The 13,694-nt window shown below is 44.9% G+C and overlaps 2 long non-coding RNA genes across 3 annotated transcripts in view; one reads left to right on the top strand and one right to left on the bottom strand.

Annotated features, from left to right (window-relative positions):
- Window positions 1-484: 484 nt before the first annotated feature.
- Window positions 485-1,222, bottom strand: LOC123328839. The gene is made up of 2 exons (XR_006543831.1): window positions 1,102-1,222; window positions 485-981 (listed from the first exon to the last, which is right to left on the bottom strand). It is a non-coding gene; the product is annotated as an uncharacterized LOC123328839 (long non-coding RNA).
- Window positions 1,223-1,362: 140 nt separating this feature from the next.
- The window catches only part of LOC123328837, a 60,989-nt gene continuing 48,657 nt past the window's right edge, over window positions 1,363-13,694 (top strand). The window contains exon 1 of one of the 2 annotated variants that reach the window (XR_006543828.1): window positions 1,363-1,497. This is a non-coding gene — a long non-coding RNA (uncharacterized LOC123328837). The remainder of the gene's footprint in view (window positions 1,498-13,694) is intronic. The other variant, XR_006543827.1, reaches the window with a different exon arrangement.

The following is a 13,694-nucleotide window of genomic DNA, read 5'->3' as shown; positions in this document are numbered from 1 at the left end:
TACTCTGGTTACAGTTGATGAAGCTCCATTGACCCATGCCTATCACCCAAAGCCATGGCTTACATGGGGGTTCATGCTGGGTGTCGTACATTCTATGGTTTGGGTAAAGCGTGTAATGACATGTATCCACAGAGCATATTCACTTCCTTACAACCCCTTTGTGCTCTGCTCATTCATCTTACCCTACCTCTCACCCCTGGCAACCACTGATCTTTTTACTGTTCCCCACGGTTTTGCCTTTTCCAGAATGTCATGTAGTTGGAATCGTACAGTAGGCAGGCTCTTCAGCAGCAGGCGTTTAAGGCTCTTCCGTGTCTTTTCATGTCTTGATCGCTCATTTCTTGTTAATGCTGAATGCTGTTCTGTTGTCTGAATGTACCGCAGTGTGTTCATCCATTCACCCACTGAAGGACTTCTTGGCTACCTCCAAGTTTTGGCAGTTATGAATCTGGCTGCTCTTTCTTTTTTTTCTCCTGTCTCCTTCCTCAGCCTCCTTTATCATCTGTTTTTCTCCTCTGTTTCCTCCCTTTTTCCTTCTTTGTTTCCCTCCTCTTTCTCCTGTCTTTCTTGCTCTCTCATCACCTAGCATTGATGAGGCCATAGAGTGGGGGATGGGCTGTGGAGCTCAAGGCCAGGACTTCTCAGCTGGGCTGCTGGCAACAGTGGGCTGGATAACTCCTTGTCCAGGGCTGCCCTGTGTATTATAGGGCATTTAGCAGCAGCCCTGGCCTTGACTCACTAGATGCCAGTAATAGCCACCTGACCCCCAGCTGTGACAACCATTTCCAGTCATTGTCAAATGTTCCCCAGGGCACAGAACCCCAGCCCTACCCCCAACATTGCTCTAGGTTTCTCAGAGTATCTTCCTTGAAACAGCAGCTCTTGAAATGCTCTGAGAAAATGAAGGTTTCCATGATGGGGGGAGACAGTCCTCTTGGGCAGACTCATAGTCACATGCCAACTGAAAGGGTCTGAGAGGTCCTGCAAAGAAAAAACCTGCTTATTTTCAGTGGACCCAGAACTGGCCAATTGTATCTGACATTGAGATCTCTGTGTGACCCTGCCAATCACCTAGTTTGGGAAGGGCTGCGCTGTGCTCACCTCCCTGTCCCCAGGTGCCCTCAGCTCACTTGCAGATCCCGCCTCCCAGTTGGATGTAAAGCGAGGGATCTGGTTAGCCGGCTGCCTGGAGGGAGGCACAGAGACTCAAGCTCGGCGTCCTGGACTCTGACTCCCGTTGTGAAATTGGACATACTTTAGAACCAAAAGGCTGAAAGGTGCCCTCCGGGGGACTACAGGGGAAGCCAGAAAGAGGTTCCCAAACTCTTCTGTATGGTAGTCTCACCTGGGGGCGTTCTTTGAAAAAATACTGATGCCTCGACACCACCTGCAGACGTTCTATCTTAATCGGTCTTGGGTAGGCCTGGGCTTTGTGAGGGTTAAAAGCTCTCCAGGTGGATCCAGTATGCAGCGCGGTTGAGGAATCACCGTGGTAAGGTGAGCAAAGCTGCCTGATTCTCCGTAGAATGCTCATTTCCTAGTCGTTGGGTGTAGGTGAGCAGGCTTATGTGACGGAGAGTTTACCCACTCTGCTGATGGAAAACCAATGACCGTTGTGAGCTGAGACTGCAACGTCCTCAATCCTGATCTTTTGTTCACACTGGCTCAATTTCTGAGCTTTGAGCAGATTCCAGAAGGTGAGCTGGAGGTGGCGGCCCGTTCCTGCAGAGCTCCTCGCCCATCTCTTTTCACTTGCTGTGACCCCTGTATCCTCGGCGGCACCCGTAAGATAGGTGTCATGGTCCATACGCAGGTTGGAAAAGAATTTCCAGACATGAGGCAGAATGGGAGGAAAATGCAGTTTATTTGAGTGGGAGACACTGAACAGCAGGCTGGCTCAAGGGAGAGCTGAACCCTTTTGCAAGCTAGTACCCAATTTTTATAGCCTCAAGACAGAGAAATTCCTACTGGAATGGTGGCATTAGGTGATTGTTTAGGACGCGATAGCATGGATAATAGGATGGGTATTTCTTTTACCTAATATGGGATCTGGGAACTGGCCAGTTTAGGTCTGGAGGCTCAGGGCAACAGTTGCTATGGGGCTTGGTCAGTTTCAGAGATTTTTGTCCTGTGACCTTGGTATAGGGCTCCACAATAGGCATTTATCGTTCCTCCTGTAGCTCTGAAACTAACACACTATGTGATTTTCCAGAGTTTAGCCAGGAAGAGCCAAACTAGGACTTCAGCACAGACCTAAAGACGGTGGATCTCAAACTCCTGTTAGATCACGTTGCTAAGTAAACCTGGTCTCCAAAAATGAAGTTTAAAAATGGTTTGGGTACCTGTTTTCCAGAGTTAGGGATTTGAGTCTTATCCAAAATAGCTTTATCAGAAATTCCAAATGAGGGAGAAGAGAGTATTTTCTCTCTCCAGGCGGTGACAACATGTCCAACCCCCTATACAAGGGTGGAGGGTGACTGCCGGGCACTCAGAGGCCGGGTCATTCATTCCCCTCTTGCCACCAAAATCTGATAAACAGGAAGTTGTTGCTGATGGGCCTCTGGGCCTTTGCAGTTTTTTCCTCCTGAATTTGGTAAATGCATCATGCTGGGTGTCATAAAATACTGGACTTTAAGTCAGTGTTCTAACCCCAGGGTGTAGGGCTTTTTTCATTTTTGTTTTTCGATGAAACCGAATTGATTTCTGCGATTCTAGACAACTGGATGACATGCTCTCTCCATGTTTGTGTTATGAACATTTAACTTGGATTCAGCTACCTAACGGCAGTCAGTAGGTAGCAAGCTGAGGGAGCTCAGAGGACGTAATACTATTTAACACTGTCAACTTTCTCTGTCATGCAGAATCTAAATGGGTGAAAAATTAGCAAGACAAACCATAAGATATCATTTTTATGGAGTGGGGGAGATTCACTTCAAAACCATGTTTCATTGTATAGTGCAATCTGTCACAGATTAACTAATATCCAGTGGCTGCTAAGCTCCTGGAGAACAGAGTGAAATTTCATTCTTTGTGGAGAGCTTACTTTAAGCATCTTTGCTCCTTTTTCAACTCTTCTGTATCTGCCTTCTGGTCCAACTTGAAGCCCTTTCTCAAATAGCCAAGGCTGGTTTCTCTTTGCAGGTCAAGTCTTGGTTTCAACTCTCCCTGGTGGCTCAGATAGTAAAGTGTCTGTCTACAATTCAGGAGACACAGGTTCGATTCCTGGGTTGGAAAGATTCCCCTGGAGAAAGAATGGCAACCCACTCCAGTATGCTGACCTGGAAAATGACGGAGGAGCCTGGTTGGCTACAGTCCCTGGGGTCGCAAAGAGTCGCGCACGACTGAACGACTTCGCTTTCACTTTCTGAGCTTGCCTTTAGAGAGCTAAGCATTCCACCTTTCCTTGCATCTCCCATGTAGCCCCTGGCTTGGCTGGCTGGTACCCTTGGTGACTGGAATCAGCTAGAATCCTCTAGAATTGCCTGAGTTCTGGCCATCAGCCTATTTCGTGCTTGTTAGTTGAAAGTCGGGTCCAATAGGACACTCATAACCTAAAACTACTAATTTAGTGGAAACTAAAGAATTAGAATGACTTTTTTTTTCTTCCCCAGTAGGAAAATCTGTATGTAAGAATGAGTTTTGCAGTGTCGACAGTAGGAATCAGAATCAGCAATTCTGGAGAAAATCTGGTAGTCCTTTGTATGTGTATTTGTATGTGTATGTTCGGTTCTTGAACACTTCCCTTTTCTAAGGACTTTTCCTAAAATGGCGTGACTTCCACCTGCCTGTCAGGAATGCTTGCAGGAGGTAGGTCAGGCAGTTTGGGAGCCCTGGGAGTTGGGTGCATTGGGACACAGTGTCGGATGGAGGAAGTTGGAGGCCCTTACTAATAACCATCCCTGTATGATCTGATTGTCCTCTTGAGTTGAATTTCTGGTTCATCAGATGAGAAATGGCTTCTACTGAGAAACCAGTCAGTTTTAGAATATGCTAGATATGCCAAGAGCAGCTACTGGAAACTGCATTCTTTCTGGTCATAATTTTGAGCCCCTGAGGTGTTTGCAGCAGACAGAATGTATGTGGTTGGAATTGCCCACTGCCCTCCTCATTTTTTATTTATTTATTTTTTTGGCCATGCTGCATGTGGGATCTCAGTTCCATGACCAGGAGTTGGACCCACTCCCCGACTAGGGAAGTCCCCCACCCTCCTCATTCACATGCAAGTCTTCTCCAGCTTGACCTCTTATCAGTGTCTCTGCGTAAACAGTTCTTTCCAGATTCCTTACCCTCTTTGTTCACTCAAACAATGGCCTTTGTAACCAAGAACAAAGTTAGGAGCAGGTGACAGATTATTTTTGATGCTGTCAAGACAAGTGGGTGTTTAATTCTGACATTTTCTCTCTCTAAGCGCGTCTTTATTCTTTACAAATAGGGTGATTTAGAGTGCCCCATCAGAAGTCCATGCACCATGGAAACACTGAGTCCTAATCCCTTTTCAGAAATTGGTCAGTTATCACTCAAGAACGCTATAAGGGGAATAGAACTTCCTGGTTGCCAGTCACTTTTCGTGGACCTGTGGTTGGGTCGTCCTCAGTTTTCCCCTTTCCGTCACTCATTCAGCTAGTCACCAGGCCCCATGGGTATTCTCTCCTATGTAGCCCTTGAATCCTGCTTCTCTCTGTTCCCAGGGGTGTAATCCCAGTCCTGGCCACGTCGCCCCCTGGGTGACCACTCCAACTCTGACTTTATCTCTCTGTTGCCGAGGTTGCTTTAAGTCCGTTCTTCCTGTTGCAACCAGACTGATTTTCTCATATATGGGAATGCTGTTTCCTCATTTAAAATTCATCACTGGCTTCCCACAGTCTTTAGGACACAATAAAACATCACTATGGGTCTCTGGCTTAAGTGTGGAAATGAGTTTATATTCTTCTGAATATTCTGACTTCAGTTAACACATCACTGCTTCTCAGGGACCCCACTGGGCTCCTTTAGAATCCAACATAATTTAATCAAACGCCTGCCTCCTCTCTTGGAGGTTATATCCAGAGAGGAGAGGTTCCTTTTTCTGGGAAGGACAGGCAGAGTTCTAGGGAGGTTGTACTCAAAGTAATAACGGAAGATGGAGATGCCTGTGTTGCCCGGTATTTGTAATGCATCTTCCTGGGTCATGAGTGGGCCACCGGGAGTCAAAGCCCAGTAACCTCTCCCCTTCGTCTTTACTCTGAAAAGCTGGGTACCAGCACCGTGGGCTTCAGAGTCAGACTGCTGGGTGTCTATCTCAGCTCCCGCACTTACAGTGTGACTTTGGGCAAGCCGCTTAACCTTTCTGTGTCATGGTTTCTTCTAGAGAAAATCATGACACCTGCTATATCAGATAACTCTTGTTGCATCATAAACCCATTCCAAAATTTCATAGCTGCTGAACCACTTCTTTGGTTAGGCTGGTTTCAGCCGGGCAGTTCTGGTTGTAGCTCAGCTCACCCACACACCTTGCTTGGCTGGCAGATTGTTAGGTGGCTCTGCTTCCAGGGATGATCTGTCAGTTCCAACCCTTTGTTTCTTCGGCACGTGGTCTCTCATCCTCCAGCAGGTTAACCCAAGCATCGTCTCACAGCAGAGGCCCGATAGAGAGAAAGCAAGGCCTCTTGAAATCTAGGCTTGCAACTGGTCCACCCTTACTTCTACTGACCACGTTCTGTAGGTGGAAACAAGTCACAAGGCCAGCCCACATTCAAGGGATGGAAATGCATTTCCCCTCTTGATGGCAGGAGCTCTGACAGACGAGGAGGCAGGGGAGCATTTGGTTGGGACCCCAGTGCACTTCATCTGCTAAACATCCACTATATACCTTATAGGCTGTTGTGCAAATCAGGTGAGACGGTACATGCAAAGTGCTTATTAGAATACAGACTATGTTGGAAGCACTCAATATGTTTTACCCATTATTATAATAATATTTTTTTGGTGTATCTTTAAAAATGCAGAAATTAGAGCAATTCATAGAAAACTACCTCAAATACTTTTGAGGATTTTTTTAGTTGGTTTAGCATGATTTTTGGTGGTCCTGGAAGAGCTGTCTCAATTCAGCATCTGAGCTCCTCTTTATGCTCTTAAACACAGATTTATTGCGAGGACTGGATAAGTTAATGTATACAAAATGGTGAACTTAGTGTCTGGAATGTAATAAACACTAAGTAATGGTATCTATGATTATTATATTATGGCAACAAGGTTAATGATTTGGAAGAGAATCACCCAGCCCCACTTGGCTTGCTAAAATAAATGCAAGTTGGCATAAACGTGATGCTGAGAAATCTAATAGGTGATCAATGCCTGAAGCAGAAGCAGAATAAAGTGGAAATTTTCTCACATACACATAGAGAACAAATATGGTAATTCCCTATACCTCCATTATGCATCTTCTGTAGATCAATCAGCCCATCTTCATTTACTGCCCTGATTTTTTTTTTGAGGGGGGGTAGAGTTTTTCAACACAAATCCTGGATGTCACACAATTGTTTCAGGATGTATCACTGGTAGACATTTTTAATATAATTCAGGCTTCCCTGGTGGCTCATCTGGTAAAGAATCCACCTGCAATGCGGGAGACCTGGGTTTGAGCCCTGGGTTGGGAATATCCCCTGAGAAGGGAAAGGCTGCCCACTCCAGTATTCTGGCCTGGAGAATTCCATGGACTGTATAGTCTATGGGGTCACAAAGAGTCGGACACGACTGAGCGACTTTCACTTCACTTCACCATGTTATAATCACACCTATCCAAATTAACTATAATGCCTGAATATCATCTAATATCTGATTCATAATAAAATGGCTCCTATTACCTGTTTGATCCAAACAAGATCCATACATTACATTTGTTGTTACATAAGAAACACTGTGGCTCAGCTGGTAAAGAATCCGCCTGCAATGCGGGAGACCCGGGTTCCATCCCTGGGTCAGGAAGATCCCCTGGAGAAGGAATACGCTACCCACTCCAGCATTCTTGCCTGGAGAATTCCATGGACTGTATAGTCCCTGGGGTCGCAAAGAACTGGACACAACTGAGCGATTTTCACTTTCACTTTCAAGAAACATAAGTTTGGTTTATAGGAGGGGAATTTTTTTTTTTGCAGTTCCTGGAGCATCCAGAATTGGCTAGTGCTATTTGAGGTCTGTCTTCCCAGGTGGTGCAGTGATGAAGAAGCTGTCTGCAATGCAGCAGACACAGGTTTGATCCCTGGGTCGGGAAGATCCCCTGGAGAAGGAAATGGTAACCCACTCCAGTATTCTTGCCTAGGAAATCCCATGGACAGAGAAGCCTGGTGGGTTACAGTCCATGGGGTTGCAGAAGAGTTGGACACGGTGACTAAAGAGCAAACAACATTCAAGGTCCAGCCTTCCAGGGACATGAAAAGGGCCTGTTGGATCCGGGGTAGATGTAGCAGTGTAGCTTTATGAACTGTTTTGAGCATCTCCAAGAAACATTGATGTTGCCATTTGGTGTGTTTAAAGCCACCCCGATTTAGAAGTATTCAGAGATGTGCTCCCTAGAGCTATACAGTGTGATGAATTGACAACGCTTAAGTGGCTAGCTTTATGAATCTCAACGTCATCTGGAAGATTTGAGACCCACACTGTTATCCTGAGACCTGAAGTCTTGGGAAGAATGGAAGCAAAGAAGCTGCTTATGCTGACAAGGCCCCTTGCAGCGTTCTAAGATCTGACAGATGGAGAGGTGGCCCCAAGCTAAAGAGAGTTTAATATCAGGCTGTCACACAGGAAGCCAAGTTTCTTAAAATTTTTTGTTTTTAAATTCTATCTCTTTCAGAGTATTGGCTGTGATAATCAGATAGGAATTGGGGAAGGAAGAGAGGATGCCAAAGGGCCTCAGTGTTTTCTTTGCTTGTCTGAAGTCGGAAGTCTTAAAAAAGCAAACAAGCAAGCCCTCTCGTTCTCTTTGTGTGATGTGATTAAGGGGAAAAATCTTAATCTTCTGGACAAAGTAGATTTGTGCATTTACACATTTGTTCAATATCCAGGCTAGAAACCAGAAAGCTAGACCATGTTTTCTCCCTTCTTCCCTGCTTGTAGTAAATCACCTAATTAGGCCAGTTTTTATTCCTTAGTATTTCTTGAACTTGGCCCTTACTCTTTATCTGTGAGACCACTGACCCAGCTCCTGTCCTCATCAGATGATGCCTAATCTCTTGTGGTCGGATCCTCAGTAAATCCTTTCTGTGCTGTAGCCAGAGTGTGTGCTCGGTTACTGAGTCGTGTCCAACTCTTTGTGACCCCGTGGACTGTAGCCCGCCAGGCTCCTTTGTCTATGGAATTCTCCAGGCAAGAACACTGGAGTGGGTTGCCATTTCCTCCTCCAAGGGATCTTCCCAACCCAGGGATCGAACCTGAGTCTCTTCTGTCTCCTGCATTGGCAGATGGATCCTTTACCGCTAGCATCACCTAGGAAGCCCCTGTAGTCAGAGTGAGCCATTTAAACTACAATCCTGGCTATTTCTTAAGCCTCCTTCAGAGCTTTTAGTGGGTCCTTATTTCTTAAAGTGGTTCCTACCACCAGTATGCTGGGTTGTATTACATGTGTGCAGAAATATTGATCTCTTTGGCTCCAAGGATGGCCTAGTCGTGAGCAGCCTCATTTATTTACCCCTATACAGCCCATGGAATTCTCCAGATCAGAAAACTGGAGTGGGTAGCCATTCTCTTCTCCAGGAGATCTTCCCAACCCAGGGATCAGACCCAGGTCTCCCGCATTGCAGGCAGATAGATTCTTTACCAGCTGAGCTAGCAGAGAAGCCCTGTATTTCACACAGATGTCATTTACTGCATGTGTGTGCATGCTAAGTCCCTTCAGTCATGTCTGACTCTGTGACCCTATGGACTGTAGCCCATACCATGATGCAAAAAAACTTATGAAATAAAATTCAAGCTTCTGTCTTCAGTTCCTATCTTGGTATCATTCTTTGCCCACACAGTTCTCTGTACCTGAAACATTCTTTTGTATCTTGTATGCCTTTGTATCTTGCAATTCTCAATCACCCTCTAAGACTCAACTCAAGAATCATCTGTGTTAGGAAGCCTTCTTGGAAATTCAAGTTTAGGCCAATGACCATCTTTTGTATCCTCACTGAACCCTTGGCCATGAGTTTTTGTTGTTGTTGTTTCCTTAAATGTTTTGGCCAAGCTACACAGTTTGTGGGATTTTAGCTCCCTAATCAGGGCCCTAAGCAGTGAGAGCTTGGAGTCCTAACTAACTACTGGACCACCAGGGAATCCCCCACGAATATCCCTTCATCAAATCATTCACCATACTACCATGTGGTTTGATTTTGTATCTGTCTCTCCTCCCAGCCTGAGAATTCCTTCAAGACAATTCTAATCATCTAAGAATTCCTCCTGCTTCGCTTGGTGTCTGGCACACAGTAGGTGCTCAGTGAATAAGCAACTCATGAGACAACTCGGAAGAGAGGTTCAGCACACGTTCATCTGCTGACAGTGTAGCTAAAAACCAGAAGCTTTCCTGCCCTTTGCTAATGAGGTCTGATCTCGAGTCCCCCAGCACTGGATTATGTCAAGTCCAAAATATCAGAATGCTGAAGTCAGTGGCATCAAAAGCTGATATGGTTGAACACTCTTCTCTGATCTCAGCAGTCTTATTGTGTTTAACAGCAGCAGATGAGAAACAAGCCACGCAAGGAGGAGGGCAGAGAAGTGAGAATTGCTACATCAGACAGGAAACCCCCCAACGCTGAGACACAGTGGGGTGTCTGTCGTCACCTCTGAGAGTTTCGTGTTATTTTAGTTAAGGTTTGTAGACTATTAGCTGGCAGAAAATAATCACTTCCTAGATTACATATGTGTAAAGAGACTGGTATGGAGTCCAGATTAGAGAACGTTGCTGCTAGTTGGAGAGACAATGTATAAAAGTCTCACATCTTGGTTTTTTTTTTCTTTTTTAAGCATTCTATTTATTTATTTTTGGCTGTGCTGGATCTTTGTTGCTGCACGCGGACTTTCTCTAGTTGTGGTGAGCCAGGGCTGCTCTCTAGTTGCTGTGTGTGGGCTTCTCTTTCTGGTGGCTTCCCTTGTTGCAGAGCACAGGCTCTAGGGTCTGTTGGGCTTACTTGCCCCTCAGGATGCAGAATCCTCCTGGACCAGGGATCAAACCTGTATCCCCTGCATTGGCAGGCAGATTCTCAGCCACTTGACCACCAGGGAAGTCCCACGTCTTGATTTTGAACACACGCATACATACATACACACGAGTTTGGAGGACGTGCTCCCTTTAGAAATCTGACTTGTGAAGCCCAGCACCTGCAGAAGTAGGGCTCTGTGTCCTGAGGTCTTCACGATGGAGATGTTCTCCATGGACAGCCTTACTAGTACAGCATGGTTGAGTCACAGTGGCCTCTTTACTTTCCTGATCTTTCTTAGTAGAGCAAAGGTCAATGAGGGAGGCAGTGATGCTCTGGGTATTTGAGTCACAAAGAGGACAGAGAAAGTACAGCAGTGAGTTTTGATGAAGGGGCCCTCTTGGTAGGGAGGAGTTAGCATACCTGGCTGAGTGTCATATACTGCGGGATGGTATAACCAGAGAGCATAGCCATACACCATCTGCTCAGTTCAGCAAGGGAACATGTGTCATCACAGTCTAACTCATCTTCCTGATCTTGGGGGCTCCAATGTTGTTGATATTTAGTTGCTAAGTGATGTTTGACTCGTTGCAACCCCATGGACTGTAGCCTGCCAGGCTCCTCTGTCTATGGGATTTTCTAAGCAAGAATACTAGTGGATTGCCATTTCCTTCTCCAGGGGATCTTCCTGCCCCAGGGATCAAACCTGTGTCTCCTACATTGGCAATTAGACTCTTAACTGCTGAGTCACCAAGGAACCAGGCTTTGCTAATGTTCAAACTAGGCATTCTCCAACTTAACAAATATTACTATCCAAGAATTGGTATACTGCATTGTACTGAAAAAAAAAAACAAAACTGTTTTAAACAGAGCAAGTGGCCCTATGACAAAAAATATTATTATGGATACGATGGGGAAAATAACCAGAAATCTTACTCTAAGCTAAGTCTTACTCCAAGCTACTAGCATTCTTCTTTCTGCGTGTCTGTGAATAAGATAGAGACTGCCCAGTGGCTGTAACTGACATCTCTCAATATGAAAACAGTTTTGGAGATTATGTGTATGTATAGCTGTGTTAAGTTTTCGTTCATCATAATGAGCTGGAGTACAGTGTACACATAAGGTATATACATATCTATACACATATTTTGGGTTTTTTATTTATTTTTAATTGAAGGATAATTGCTTTGCAGTATTGCATTGGTTTCTACCAAACATTAGCATGAATCAGCCATAGGTTTATCCATGTCCGCTCCCACTTGAACCTCCCTCCCACCTCTCTCCCCATCCCACTCCTCTAGATTGTTATCAGCCTTGGTTTGAATTCCCTGAGTCATACAGCAAATTCCCACTGGCTATCTACTTTACATATGGTAATGTAAGTTTCCATGTTACTCTCTCCTTACCTCCCACCCTCTCCTTCTCCACCCCCACAAACATTTTATATGTGTGTGTGTATATATATATTTTCCAAGAAAAATGAAAAACATTTAAAAAATATCCAAAACAAAGAAGAGGAACTGATCAAAATATACATTGTGAGTGAGAAAGGCATATATGCGCTAGTGAGGCATATATCAATGAGCTTATATTTATTCAGTTATTCAATCATTCATCAAATATTTTCTAAATGCCTAAGTCTGTTCCAGCTTTGTTATAGGGACTGGAGTTTCACTGAGGAGAAGGGTAGTCATGGAGCTTATATTCCAGTGGAGAAACAAACAAACAAGCAATCATATAAAGCAGGGTGATCTTGTGTGTATTCAGTTATGTTCAACTCTTTGCGATCCCATGGACAATAGCCTGCCAGTCTCCTCTGTCCATGAAAATTTCCAGGAAAGAATACTCAAATGAATTGCCATTTCCTACTTTAAGTGATCTTCAGTTCAGTTTAGTTCAGTCGCTCATTCGTGTCTGACTCTTTGCAACCCCATGAATCGCAGCACGCCAGGCCTCCCTGTCCATCACCATCTCCCAGAGTTCACTCAAACTCACGTCCATTGAGTCGGTGGTGCCATCCAGCCATCTCATCCTCTGTCGTCCCCTTTTTCTCCTGCCCCCAATCCCTCCCACCATCAGAGTCTTTTCCAGTGAGTCAACTCTTCGCATGAAGTGGCCAAAGTATTGGAGTTTCAGCTTTAGCATCATTCCCTCCAAAGAACACCCAGGTCTGATCTCCTTCAGAATGGACTGGTTGGATCTCCTTGCAGTCCAAGGGACTCTCAGGAGTCTTCTCCAACACCACAGTTCAAAAGCATCAATTCTTCGGTGCTCAGCTTTCTTCACAGTCCAACTCTCACATCCATACATGACTACTGGAAAAACCATAGCCTTGACTAGACGGACCTTTGTTGGCAAAGTAACGTCTCTGCTTTCGCATATGCTATCTAGGTTGGTCATAACTTTCCTTCCAAGGAGTAAGCGTCTTTTAATTTCATGGCTGCAGTCACCATCTGCAGTGATTTTGGAGCCCCCAAAAATAAAGTCTGACACTGTTTCCCCATCTATTTGCCATGAAGTGATGGGACCGGATGCCATGATCTTTGTTTTCTGAATGTTGAGCTTTAAGCCAACTTTCTCACTCTCTCACTTTCATCAAGAGGCTTTTGAGTTCCTCTTCACTTTCTGCCATAAGGGTGGTGTCATCTGCATATCTGAGGTGATTGATATTTCTCCCGGCAATCTTGATTCCAGCTTGTGCTTCCTCCAGCCCAGCATTTCTCATGATGTACTCTGCATAGAAGTTAAATAAGCAGGGTGACCATATACAGCCTTGACGTACTCCTTTTCCTATTTGGAACCAGTCTGTTGTTCCATGTCCAGTTCTAACTGTTGCTTCCTGACCTGCATATAGGTTTCTCAAGACCTAGTGCTAAATGCTATGGAGTAAGAAATAGGAAATGAGCTAGTGGACTTGAAGATTGTGTATGGTTTGAGACAGTATTGTCAGGAAAGGCCTCTTTGAGACTTCTTAAATAAAGTGTAGGATGTGATGTTCTTTATTGTTATCCCCTGTTTATATATGATGTGTATACTGATGAGTTAGGAAGGTGTGATATTGATGTGATGTTTATATGATATGATATGTGGTGTGAAATTGATGTGATATGTGATATGATTATATGATGTGATGTAGTATGTGATGTGATGTTTATATGATGTGGTATGTGATGTGATGTTTATATGATGCGGTATGTGATGTGATGTTTATATGATGTGATGTGGTATGTGACATGATGTGCTATTGGCTGTGATACGTTTGCTGATGCCTTGTGAAGGTGTGGAGAGAGGAAGCACTCTATTACCCTAGTGTCAGCCTGTTGGCGATTCTGGCGTATGATCTTCACAAGTGCGTCTCGCCCCCCCAACCCCTTTAGGTGGGACAGGATGGCTAGAGGGGGCTGCAGTTGAGTATTTCCCTTCCCCAAGATAGGCTGGGCTCTGGTAAAACCCCAGCAGGTTAGGTGCTGGCAAAACAGTCCCTCCTGAGGGCAGACCTCCTTAAGAAGAACAGAATGTTCTAGTGTATTTCATAGTGGCTACCTC

This window comes from Bubalus bubalis, chromosome 13, assembly GCF_019923935.1.
Source record: "Bubalus bubalis isolate 160015118507 breed Murrah chromosome 13, NDDB_SH_1, whole genome shotgun sequence".
NCBI classification, from domain to species: Eukaryota; Metazoa; Chordata; class Mammalia; order Artiodactyla; family Bovidae; genus Bubalus; species Bubalus bubalis.
Note: the sequence above shows the minus strand (reverse complement) of the source record. Positions and strands in the feature narration are given on the sequence as shown.